The sequence below is a fragment of the Giraffa tippelskirchi genome, chromosome 5 (genome assembly GCF_054371585.1).
Source record: "Giraffa tippelskirchi isolate mGirTip1 chromosome 5, T2T-mGirTip1v1.2.pri, whole genome shotgun sequence".
Taxonomy (NCBI): domain Eukaryota; kingdom Metazoa; phylum Chordata; class Mammalia; order Artiodactyla; family Giraffidae; genus Giraffa; species Giraffa tippelskirchi.
The window spans coordinates 152539779-152553805 of NC_137279.1; the positions used below are offsets into that span (position 1 = coordinate 152539779).

Below are 14027 nucleotides of genomic sequence, written 5' to 3' on the forward strand. Positions count from 1 at the left end.
TCCGTTTTCATTCCAATCCCAAAGAAAGGCAATGCCAAAGAATGCTCAGACTACTACACAATTGCAGTCATCTCACACGCTAGCAAAGTAATGCTCAAAATTCTCCAAGCCAGGCTTCAACAGTACATGAACTGTGAACTTCAGATGTTCAAGCTGGTTTTAGAAAAGGCAGAGGAACCAGAGATCAAATTGCCAACATCTTTTGGATCATAGAAAAATCAAGAGAGTTCCAGAAAAACATCTATTTCTGCTTTATTGACTGTGCCAACGCCTTTGACTGTGTGGATCACAGCAAACTATGGAAGATTCTTAAAGAGATGGGAATACCAGACCACCTGATCTGCCTCCTGAGAAATCTGTATGCAGGTCAAGAAGCAACATTTAGAACCGGACATGGAACAACAGACTGGTTCCAAATAGGAAAAGGTGTATGTCAAGGCTGAATATTGTCACCCTGCTTATTTAACTTATATTCAGAGTACATCATGCAAAATGCTGGGCTGGACGAAGCACAAGCTGGAATCAAGATTGCCAGGAGAAATATCAATAACCTCAGATATGCAGATGACACCACAATTTTGGCAGAAAGCGAAGAACTAAAGAGCCTCTTCATGAAAGTGAAAGAGGAGAGTGAAAAAGTTGGCTTAAAACTCAACATTCATAAAACGAAGATCATGGCATCCAGTCTCATCACTTCATGGCAAATAGATGGGGAAACAATGGAAACAGTGACAGACTATTTTCTTGGGCTCCAAAATCACTGTGGATTGTGACTGCAGCCATGAAATGAAAAGATGCTCGCTCCTTGGAAGAAAGCTATGACCAACTTCGACAGCGTATTAAAAAGCAGAGACATTACTTTGCCAACAGAGGTCCATCTAGTCAAAGCTTTGGTTTTTCCAGTAGTCATGTATGGATGTGAGAGTTGGACTATAAAGAAAGCTGAGCGCCAAAGAATTGATACTTTTGAGCTGTGGTGTTGGAGAAGACTCTTGAGAGTCGCTTGGACTGCAAGGAGATCCAACCAGTAAATCCTAAAGGAAATCAGTTCTGAATATTTGTTGGAAGAACTGATGCTGAAGCTGAAACTCCAATACTTTGGCCACCTGATGTGAAGAACTGATTCCTTGCAAAAGACCCTGATGCTGGGACGGATTGAAGGCAGGAGGAGAAGGGGACAACAGAGGATGAGATGGTTGGATTCCATCACTGACTCAATGGACAAGCTCTGAATAAGCTCCGGGAGTTGGTGATGGACAGGGAAGCCTGGCGTACTGCAGTCCATGGTGTCTCAAAGAGTCCGACATGACTGAGCGACTGAACTGACTGAAGTAGCATTTGGTCAATGTCATGTGTTTCTCCTTCTTTCCTCAAGTAATTTATTGAATGCTACCAGCTAATAGACACTGTGCTAGGTGCTACAAAGGCAGTTTGCTTAAACTCAACTAATGCTACAAAATTAACAAGAGGGAAAATATAAACAATTTTCGCCAATCAATTTGAAATTTTACGACATGTATAAATTCCTTAAAATCATTACTTACTGAAATTGATCCAAGAAGATATAGAATATATGAATTAGTCCTATAAACATTTTTAAAAATCTAATTCCATGTATCTTTCCCAGAAAGAACAGTTCAGCTTCACTAGTGAATTACACCAAACATGTAAGAAAGAATAATTCTAATTCCATGAAAACTATTACAGAGAGTAAAGAGGAAAAACTTCCAGTGTGTTTTATGAGATTATATAACCTTGATACCATAAACTTGATGTCAAAAATCATAGGCAAATATTACTCATGAACAGAGCTGTGAGTATTCTAAAGAAAATATTAGCCAACTTAATCCAGCAATATATAAAAAGTGCAATTCATCTAAATCAAGTTGCACATTTTGTAGAAATGCAAACAGGCAGTGTAATTCGCTGTATTAAGAGTAAGAAAGCTATAAATCTTTTGGACATTTCAGTAGATGAAATATTTAATTAAATTCAACATATATTCATGAGAAAAAAACTTATAAACTAGAAATAGAAAAGAATTTCCTTAGTTCCATAAGGGTTAGTTAAAAACAAAAAAACCTACAGTATAGTGAAATGTTGAAAGCTTTCTCTTTGAGACTAGAGATAAGACTAGCGTGCCCAGTACCACCACTTCTGTGAAGCATTTTACAGAAATCCTAGCAAGTGCAACAAGAACAGAAAATAAAAGATACAATGAATGTAGAGTAAGAAATAAAACTGTTATTACTTACAAATATTGTAAGAAGTAAAAATTAATTTACAATTAAATTACCAGAAATAATAAGTGAGTTTTGCATAGTTTGTGAATACAAAGTCAAGGTACAAAATCAATTACGGTAGTAAAAATTAGAAAATAAAAATTTTAAACACATACCATTATAGTAGCAGCAAAAGCATCAAATACGTATGAATAAATCTTACAAAATACATGTAAGAACTCTGCTCAGACGGTAATACAATATTGAGAGAAATTAATGAGGATTTATATAAGTAGAGAAATAGCCAATCTTTATACATTGAAAAACCTTGTAAGACATTAACTCCATGATTTACAATCCTGATCAAAATCACAGTAGTATTTTTTAATAAAAAACTTATGAGCTGCTCCTGAAATATATATGGAAATAAAAAGGGCTACTATGAAAGAATAAGGCCAAAGAAGTTGCACTCTAGATGTTAATGCTTATTACAATGCTGTAATAATTAAGACAGTGTGATATGGGTGTAAAGGTAGACAAATAGAATAAGAGTCCTCAAATAGATCCACACATACTTGGACACATGATCTTACAAGTCCACACTAAAAAAAGCAGTGGGGAGAGGATAGTTCAATCAGTGCTGTTGTCTTTTGGATAACTGTATGGGAAAAAGAAAAGAAACTTTATTATTATGTCACAACATACATAAAAATCAATTTTCAATTGTTGGTAGCTCTAAATGTGAAATTTCTATAAGATAAAATAAAAAAATATCTTCATGATGTGAAGGCAGAGAAAAGTACTTATTAAAGGAAATATACTCATCAACAACAAAGGAAATATTGATAAATTGGACTACATTAAATTAAGAACTTTTGTTTATCAAATAACATCACTAAAAAGTGAAAAAGTAAGCCACAGAGTAGGAGAAGATACATGTGACATATTCTACAAAGGACTTGTGTTCGGAATATGTGAAAAACTTTTTCCAAATCAGTAAATAATATATATAATTCAGTATATCTTCTCTACGAAGAAGATATCCAAATAGCTGATATACCTATCAAAGGTGCTCAACCTTATCAGTAATCAAGGAAATACACACTGAAACAGACACCTATCCTGTGACCAGCAGCTCTCCTCCTAGGCGTGTACACAACAGAAGTGCAAGCATAGGTGTACAAAGCCATTTATGAGAATGTTTATTGCAGCATTATTTGAAACATCCCCAAGTTGGAAGCAACCCAAAAGCCCATTTATAATAGAAATTATAGTATACTCATTCAGTGAAATCGTCTTCAGCAATTATGATGGAAAAAGCCATGGAAACATACAACATGGACAAATCTCAAACATTATTTTGAGCACAGAAATCCAGTGCAAAAGAATATATGTACTGCATGATTTCATTTATATAAGGTCAAAATAAAACTATAGCTTTGGAAGTCTGTGTAGTAGTTAAATAGGGAGAAAGCAGTTTTGGAAAACAGGCCTGTGCTTGGCTTTAGGAGGTGCTAAAAATCTATTGATTATGGTGATAGATTATATCAAGTTGTATGCTTATGATTTGTACATTTATTTTAGGTATATTTCAACTTAAAAAAATTCACCAGTGCCCTAATCAGACCGATCTTATGGAATTGTTTGTTTATACTATCAATTATAATAAAATAATAGTTACTGTGACAATTTATGCGTAACACTGATGAAACAAAAGTGAGAAATTATCTATGACTAATAATTGTTAATAAAAGAATAAAGTTGAGCTCATGGAAGAAAAGCTACACATAGAATGTAACCTTAAGATTTTGTGGAAGGAGGTTCAACAAAGATCAAACACTTTAGAAAAAGGCTGTTTGCCTGACTCAAGACTTTGCGCCTGCTGGTGTTCAAGCACACTCTGTGCTGGCCTCTGAGTCTCCGGCTGGTTCGTACCCAACCTACACCTCCTCTGGTCCCCGCAAGTCTTTTCTCTTAATCTTGGAGCAAATGAAGGCAGAATTCTTTGAGCACTGACGGGCTCATAGAACTGAAACATCTCCAACAACACAGAGCTGCAAATTGCTGTGATTCATCCTGGAGCAGGCAGCCGTTGGAGAGCTTTGTTGTAAGAGAAACAAGCTTGCCAGAACCCTTCTGTGTGGCCACAGCTTCCCTCATCTACATGTGGGATGAGGAGACCTGGGTTTTAAATTTTAATCTGAGAGCACAGATTAGTACCTGGGCTGTTTTCCTCTGTGAGGTTTTTGTCTTTGCTGTTGCCACTGCTATTACTGTTGTAAGAGAAAGAGAAGGAGGGAGGGAGAAATCTCATATTCCCTTGCCTGGATTTCAAGACCCTTTTAATCATTCCCCAAAGCTACCTTTTAAACATATCTCCCACTGACCCCCTGGGTGGTGGCTGTATTAACCAAACAAAAGTCACCACTGCAAAATACCGTGTGCTTCGTGCTTTTAAATGTTTGTCCATACTTCACCCATTCATTTCTACTTGGATGAACCAATTCCACCTTCAATGCTGAATTCAATGCAGCTTCTACCAGAAGGGTTTACTGACCATTTGCAGCCCCTTTGAGTGCTCTTTCCTGCTTACTCCGGTGACTATTTACTGACTATCTTCCACACCCTAAATTAAAATGCATAGTCTTCAGGGGATTTATCTACCATCTATGAGTATGAACAGCCAACTGTGAGCTGTTTGAAGCTGGGAATAATAGAATTTCACATCAATGATTTTTTCCTGCTGTTAAAATACATATCATGTGCCAGGCACTATATTGAATACTTCATCTACATTATTTCATTGACTCCTCATGATAATTCTCATAGGTAGATATTATTAAATACCTGATCAAGGTTATTCTGGAGACAACAAACTGCAGAGCCAGAACTCACAACCCTCTCGTGACTCTTCATGTCATGCTCCCTGCTCTGTCACAGAGCTGCTCACGGACAAGAGGTGTAGGTGAGCTAAGGCAGGTAGTATGGAGAGAAGTAAGAGATGAGGCTGGGCCTGACCACAGGGTTTCACCCGTGTCAAATCAGCGCATGCTGATCTGGAACCCTGTCAAGCAGGCAGTGGAAATACACTGTGTGTGAGAAAGAAGACCTCAATGAACCTTCACCACCTTCAGAGTTAGCACAGTGACTGCAGGCATAGACTCTAGAGCCAGACTGCGTGGATTTGAATCCTGGCTACCACATTATCAGACATACTGCTTTAGGTAAGTTACTCACTCTCTCTGGAGTCATTTGTCCACTCTGTGCCTGCTTTTTGAATCTGCAAAATGGAGATGATAGGATTTACCTCATATGCTGTTGTGAAATAAGTTAACACATGGGAAGATTTCTGCAGGACACCAAGGATGCAGTAGGTCCGTGGGAGAGTGGGCTCTTCCTCCCCTTCTCTGTTTGGGCCTCAATGTTCCATCTGTAAATGAGAGTGGGACCAGCTCACCCATAGTGTAGGCACTATAACATCCATTTCAGCTCTCCTCTTAGATTTTATGAGTTCTAGGAAAGTCAAGACTCTGCTTCTAATTTGCTACATCAGCTGACAAACCATTTAAATGGAGAAGCACTTAATATGACCTTGAACTATTTTTTTTTGTCTCCAGGCCTCAGTGTCTCCACCCATCCTTTCTGCTTCACTCTTCGAGGACCCCAAACAGAACAGTGCACACCTCTGAGATGAAAAGAATTTCTGGAGCCCCCAGACCCAGAGTGGTAGGAGGAAGAGTGTATGGAGTGTTAGAAGCAGGACTATTTTCCTCTCTCAAGCCCTGGGCCCCAGATCCAGAACTGAGACCTCCCAACTCATTGTCAAGTTGTCCTTGAAGGTAAGGTCCAGGTGAGGCATTTTTGAGGTGAGCTCTGTGAAGGGGGAGTGGGTGGGAAGCTAAGAAGACTACATCCACAGGCATGTGGGCCACAGTAAATGCTTTCTCAGGGTACTCTAGGCCCTCATAATTCTGCCTCCTTCCTCATCCCATTCTTGGATGAAGACAACTGGCATTTTCAACATCTGAAATAAAGGACTGTATGGATGTAGTTTAGGCCTCACTCCAACCTAGTTACTACACTTTAACCTCTTAAATCAGGGGTTCAGAAGACACTGATGCATTCAGCTTCCCATGCAGGTTTACCCCTATCCCTTTCACAGTGATTCAGGTGACAGTTTTATCAAATATTTTGCCCCAGCAAAACAGGACTTGCCAGTCTGCTTATCTCCACTATCACTATCTTCACACAGCCAATGTCACATGCTTTAGTTTTCTGTTATGGGAGCACCAACTTCAAAGTACAAATTTCCAGTATGGTTAGGGTAGCCTGAGCTATGCTGTGATTGCAGACAGGCCCAAGCACGTAATGGCTCAACAGGAAAACAGTGTACTTCTCCCTTGTCTCAAGGTCTACCAGGCTGGAAGGTCCTCTGGAAGCAGTGATTCAGGAAACACAGCTCCATCTATCCTGTGGTTCTACAACCTTCAGTGCATGGCACCCAGAGTGAACTTGAGGGTTCTCTCCCTTCCAGTCCAGAAAAGAGAGAGAGAGAGATAGACCTAGAAGTGTCATCCCTGACTTTCATGGCATGATATTCTGCCTGGAACTCAGTCAAGCAGTGCCAGCTAATATAATGGAGGCCAGGGAGTGGAGTCCAGCTGTGTGGACAGGAAGAAGAGGTCCTCTAGTCCCTGCTACTTCTTAGCTATGGTGTTGGTACAAATCCTATCTATTCTACCTCTAAAAATTTTCCTCTCTTCTCTATTTACAGTATCACCCTTTAAAATTTCTATCCTTTCATAAGCCTTTCTTTTTTTTTTTTTAATAAATTTATTTATTTTAGTTGGGGGCTAATTACTTTACAATATTGTAGTGGTTTTTGCCATGCATTGACATGAATCAGCCATGGGTTTACATGTGTTCCCCATCCTGAACCCCCCTCCCACCTCCCTCCCCATCTCATCCCTCTGGGTCATCCCATTGCCCCAGCCCTGAGCATTTGTCTCATGCATCGAACCTAGCCTCTCAACTTCTTTTTTCTCTGTTTTTATCTTCCCAATTTCCTTTAAATAGTTGCCATGTCTAATATAACTTAGATATGATCATATTACTCTCCTTACCCCCAAATATCCATATCCTCTACACCTGTGCTCATAGAATAAAGCACAAACTCTTTAGCCTGGTACAAAAGTTCTGCCCACCATGTGCACACATACAATTCACACACAAACGAATTCTGTTTCCTATGCCCTGCTCTTTTCTTTTCCATGTCATGCATGTGATGCTCCTTCAGCCTTCTCTGTCTCTTAAAACCATACTCACATGTCCTACCCTCCGTGAAACTGTCCTCAAGTTGCCTGGTTGAAATTCTTTCTTCCAGTGTTCTCATGCATGCTACATGCTCAGTCACTTCAGTCATATCCAATTCTTTTGCAACCTTAGGTTCTGTTCATGGGATTCTCCATGCAAGAATACTGGAGTGGGTTGCTATGCCTTCCTCTAGGGGTCTTCCCAACCCAGGGATCCAACCTGCATCTCCTGTCTCTTGCATTGCAGGTGGGTTCTTTACCTACTGAACCACCTGGGAAGCCCACTGTTCTCACAGCCCTTTGTTAATCTCTGCATTTGATTCTTATGTCATCGCTATGTTATGTAACAGCATTCTCACATTTTGTGGTCAAGGACATATGTGTATCAGCAAAGAGCAGAACCAATTAGAAATTTACAAATATTCACATGTCTCCATGTTATACAGGAAAACAAAAGTAGCATTCTTTGAGTCTTGTCAATTTAAAACTTTATCAAATCAAAATCAGTGTTTTCTTGTGGTCTTTATGAGTCAGAAGGAAGCATCACTCCCACTGTTGGTACAAGTGAAGGGAAACCTCTTCTCACTCTTTTCTAAAAATACTTTGATTAATTGTAAAGATTTCATGTTTTAATACACAACTTAGTGACTGAACAACAATGACATGTTTTAAGTCTCTGTAATTTCATTAATTAATCTTAAAATTTAACAGCAGGCTTGTAAGTATAGGATGGAAAGAGAGAAAGAGAAGAATAACTTGAAAGTGAAGAAATCTGATAAACACCTCCACCAGGTGATCAAGGATGATATCCAAGGTGGTGAGTCATGCTGATGGTGTGTCCTTTGATGTGGTATGATGAGAATGATACTGTGCCTCTGTGGTCCTCCTCCCAAAACATTACCCAGTCTAATTAGGAGAAAAACATCAGACAAGCCCCACTTGAGAGATATTCTACAAAATATCTCACCAGTAATCTTCAAAACTGTCAACGTCATCAGAAATAGGGAAAATCTGAGAAACTTTGTCACAACCAAGAGTAAACTAAGGAGACATGATAACTAAATATAACGTGGTAAATGGAATAGGATCCTGAGATACAGAAAGGGCATTAGGAAAGAAAATGAGGCCATCTTAATTAAAAAGTGAACCTGAGTTAATAATCACATATCAATATCAGTTCTTTATTGTGACCAATGTACCATGATAATGTAAGATGGTGATAATAGAGGAAACTGGCTGTGGGATATATGGAAACTGTTCACACTGTCTATGATGATTAATTTTATGTGTCAACCTGGCTAGACCATGGTACCCAGTTATTTGGTCAAACACAACTCTAGATGCTTCTATAAAGATATTTTTTTAGATGTAATTAACATTAAATCAGTAGACTTTGAGTAAAGCATATTACTCTTCATCACGTAGGAAGGCCTTTCCAATCAGCTGAAGTTGTTAAAAGACTGAAGTCCTCTTAGTTGAAATCAGGATGAAGTATGGTCTTGAGTTCATAGTCATGTATTAACATTGGTTCATTAATTGCGACAAATGTACCATACAAATATGTTAATAACAGGGGAAACTGGCTGTGGGCTGTGTGGGAACTCTCTTTACTATCTCTCTGATAATTCTGTGAGCCTAAAACTGTTATAATATTTTAAAATCTTTTAAAAAAAATCAGACTTGCAGAATTCAACTTAACTGGCAGAAGTATGATTTTGTTTTAAAACAGTGAAACAAGGAGCATATATCATTGTGTTCCACAATAGCATTCTGAGTCCTGCTGAACTGACACCATGGGGTAAAAACTTATTTCTCTTTATTAACTTGTACAAAGAAATGCTTTTGTTCAGCCAATGAGTGTTTTACAGTTAAACACTGTACGTGGAAAAAAAATCAAAGGGGAATGCATTGTAAAACTAAACTCCTTTACTTAAAAGGGGCCTAAAATGTGTTTCTTGTTTTTAATGGGGGTAATTATTTTCAGTCTTTAATAATCATTCCTCTTTCTAGGCAGCTCTTGCTGCCACTTTAATAGAACACAGTGGCACAGAGAGAACTAAGAACAGCGGCAAGGGAAATGTTGGACAGAAAGGTCTTGCTCTGTCTGGCAGGTAACGCTCAGAACACTGGGGAAGTCGAAATGAAGCCATTCATTCAGAAATATGTCTTGTTTGCCTACTGTACACCAGAGTGTGAGGGTTTCTAAAATGAATCATTTACAGATGCTGCCCTCAGCACCTCATTATTGTTGAGGGTTGTAACATATACATGATTTATATAAGGATATAAAACTATATATCCTTATATAAATCACATCTGTATAATAAATATAAATTATGTGTGTATGTGTGTGTATATATATATGTGTATATATATATATACACATATCCTGTATAGCTCACTGTCTTTCCTTGCTTCCCATAGGCAGCTGTTGTAAGGTGTTTAATATATATCTTATATGTATGTATGTGTTCCTGCAAAAATGTATATTATTGTTTGTTGAGCATATATCTTTAATTTATGTAAATAGTGAGGTGCCACATTATCTCATCCCATTTTATTACTTTTTTATAGTAAGCACTATGTTTTTAACCCCTATCTTTGTTGTTAGTGAATACATAATCTTTAATCTGTAATTGCTACATAATATTATAAGAAAGAAGGAAAGACCTTGTTTGCTGGTCCCTGGCAGACCCTCTTCTCCCACCAACCCCCTCCTCAAGGAGCCTTCATTTGGTTGGTGCCTTCCCTTTGGTCTAGGGTATAAGTATTCGCTTATACAGACCTGATTGTCTAGGAAAGCTTCCAAAGAGGGATTCTGGCTCATTTCATTAAGAAGACTTTGCCGGCAGCCTATTCAAAGTTGTAATTAGTGAAACTGTACAGATACCCTCTCCCTCCTGAGAATATATAATTTCTGATTCCTTTTTAACCCTTGACCCAGAAGACTATGTTAACTCCATCTCTAAAATCCCTATGGGGATTTGTGTTCCAGAATGTGCTCCTGTGGGAGAATGAAAGGTGAGGGTCTGAAGACAGGGACTAAGATCTTGTCCTGGCTGTGTCTGATTGGCTGAGCCACTTTGAGCAGGTCCTGACTTCTTCTGTAGTTTGAACAGGTGCCGAAGTCACTCTTCCAGGGTTTGAATCCCAATTCTTCAACTTCTGAGCTGTGTAACCTTGGGCAAATTATTCACCTAGGAAAGGAGGTAATTAAACCACGGATGATTTCTAGAAGGGATTCCAATTCAACTATTGTTTCATCCATAGGTGCTTTCTTGGCTCCGTGCCCTTTGGCTTCATTCTTCTGTCTGTCTTTTCCTCAGTAACCTCTTTTCCCTTAAAGGTTCTCTCCAGATGGCATGTTCTTTAAAGCTTTTGCTCAGATTTCAGATTTAAATAAAGAATAGAAGAGCACTAGAGATGGAATAAATAAAGGGAAAATAAAATCTTTTCTTTTTCTGATTAATTGATCTAATAGATAACTGTTCAAAGTGATAATATTAATAGTAACAATGCATTAAGTGATTACAGCATATGGATGAGTGAAATGAATGACATAAATTTGTAAGGAATGAGAGGCATTAATTGGGAATACTATGTTATAAGGCACATGCGTTGCATCTGAAGTGTTATTTGAAAGTGGACTTAAATTTGTTATAAATGTATTTTGTAAATTGATAGACTGAGAGGAGAGAAAATGGAATTATATGAAATGCTTGGTTAAAACCAGAGAAGGAAGAAAGAGGGAGAAAAAATAAAGAACAAATACAATGAATGTAAAACACCTACAAACATGGTAGATAGTAAATCAAATACACTGATAATCACACTAAATATGAATTGTCTAAATATATCAGTTAACAGACAGAGGCTGTTAGAGTAGATAAAGAAGTAGTTGCAACTATATACGTACATTTTTTCCACAATGAATCTATTTTAAATATAAAGACACAAATAGATTAAAAGTAAAGGGATGGAGAAAGATATTCTATAGTAACACTAATCAAAGAAAGCTGAAATAGCTATTATTAATTTCAGACAAATTAGACTGAAGAACAAGGGACATTATCAGGGATAAAGAGGGTCATTCCTTAATGATAAAGGAGTCAATTCTCCAAGAAGATATAGCAGTTCTTAATGTGTATGTACTTAATGACAGAACATCAAAACACATGAGGCAAAACTAATAGAACTGCAAAGGAGAAATAGACAAATCCATTAATATGGATTTGGAGACTTGAATACCCCTTCAGTAATTAATAGATCCAGCAGGCAGAAAATGAGTAATAACACAGTTGAACTGACACAGCACCATTAATCAACTAGACCTAATTGACATTTATAAAATACTTCATCCAACAATAGCAGAATACACAGGTACCATGCTATGTTGATTACTGTAGCTTTACAGTAAGTCTTGAAGTTGGGTAATTGCAGTCTTTCAACTTTGTTCTTTTTTGTATTGTGTTGGCTGTTTTTTTTTTGGCCTTCCATATAAACTTTCTAATAGCCACAAAAAGGCTGCTCAGATTTTGATTCAGATTGTATTGCATCTACAAATCAAGTTGGGAAGAATTGACAACAGTATTGAATTTTCTAATCCATGAACACAGACTGTCTCTTTTTAGGTATTTTTTGACTTTTTTCATTAAGCTTTTTTATTTTTATGCATAGACCTTGTATATATTTGGAAAGATTTATAACTTAAATATTTCAAGTTTTTAGGTGCTACTATAAATGGTTCTGTGTTAATAATTTCAAATTCCAATGTCCATGGTTGGTATGAAGGAAAGTAATTGATTTTGTATATTTACCTTATATCTTGTAACCTTGCTGTAGTCATTTACTCATTTCAGGTGGGTTTTTTATTTTGTCAGTCCTTTGGGATTTTTGTACGTAGACAATCATGCAACCTTCAAACAAAGACAGTTTTATTTTTCCTTTCTAATCTGTATACCTTTTATTTTAAAAAAGTATTTAGCCCTATTGTTTACATAAGTAGGAATAGCTAACATTTACTGAATGATTACTATGTCCAAGCACTGCCCCAAGCATTTTTCATTTGTTTACTCATGAAATACTTGTTATTTAGTCATAGGAACTTTATAGAGTAGGGACCACTATTATCCCAGTGTTACAGAGGAGGAGACTGAGGATAGAGAAGAAGCAAATTGCCTAAAATTTTGAAACATTGTCAACGCTTTGGTATTAAAATTTTCTCTCTTTTCCTGGGAGAAGCACAAATATCCGTGCAAACATGGCTCCCAGTTCTCGTTTCAGAAATATAGTCATCAAATCTATCTAACCAGCCCCAACCTTTCCCTGGAGTTTTATTCCTATAATCCAACCGAGTACTAGAAATGGTCTCCTGCATGTCCCACAGGCATCTCCAACTCACTATGCTCAAAATCATATTCACAATTTTCTTCTCTAGTCTTGCTTTTCCTCTTGTGTTTTCTTTTTTCTTAATATCTCTTCTTCCTTTTTATCTTTTAACCCCCACTTTATTCATTCTGTTAGTTTAGAGATAGGATGATTGATCAAGCAAGATTCTAGTTTCAAGCTTTCTTCTGTATTAGAATCACCTGAGAGCCTTGTTAAACTGAAGCCTTCCCCCCAACCCCTGCCAGGTATCACCTGTAGATTCTCATTCTGTAGATGTGGCTTGTGTATTTTTTAACTGAAAAATTTTGACATGTAGATCTTGTAAGTTGGGTTGAATACTTTTAGCGAGCATCGCAGGAGGTGTCAATACAAGGGATCCTAGAACCACAGGTTGAAAAATACTCCAGGGCTCACATGAAGGCATCAATCTTGGGTGGAGAAAACAGAAAATGCTGCAGGATATGTGTAGACTAGGGACTGCTGGAGTTTTATCTGGAATCCTCCTTTATGAGGTAGTAGCTGATATCTCTCTGAACAGGGAGCCGTTTATGGCATCAGAGTGTGAGGAGAAAGCAGTCAGAAACAGAAGTCATAGGAATGGAAGAAGATCCTTGTGGGGGTAAGAGAAGAGAGTCTGAAGCAACTCTGATCAAAACCACAAAGAAGATATTTTATGGTGAAGAATGGGGAAGACAACTGCCAATAGCTGTCTTCAGAGCTTAAAAGGGGAAAGAGCCCAGAAAGAAACTGAAAGAAAACAAATTCACCAAGTCATGATTGTGAGGGTCCTGAATATTGCCACCTGTCTCTGCTAGAGAGGCAGGCTACACAAGTCCAAGAGCTGGGAAGTCCAGACTTCCTAGCCTCTACCACATAGTTCATCTCTCGATGCCTAGTCTCCTCATTTGTAAAATGGAGACAGTGTTAGTTCCACTTCATGAACTCATGGTAGAAGTTCCAAATGAATAAACACATGTAATATATTAGGCTCATAGCAAAGACTCAAATGGATGTTAGCTTATTCACATTCCATAAGCAATATCCTGCTTGAAATTTATACAAATAAATCAATTAATCTTACTTCAAACAGAGGACGTTTCAACCC

General features: G+C 37.7%; 1 long non-coding RNA gene across 1 annotated transcript; it reads right to left on the reverse strand.

Annotated features, from left to right (window-relative positions):
- Positions 1 to 9447: 9447 nt before the first annotated feature.
- On the reverse strand, positions 9448 to 13416 carry LOC145506343 (uncharacterized). The gene is made up of 3 exons (XR_014053783.1): positions 13175 to 13416; positions 12352 to 12450; positions 9448 to 10951 (listed from the first exon to the last, which is right to left on the reverse strand). It is a non-coding gene; the product is annotated as an uncharacterized LOC145506343 (long non-coding RNA).
- Positions 13417 to 14027: the final 611 nt, after the last annotated feature.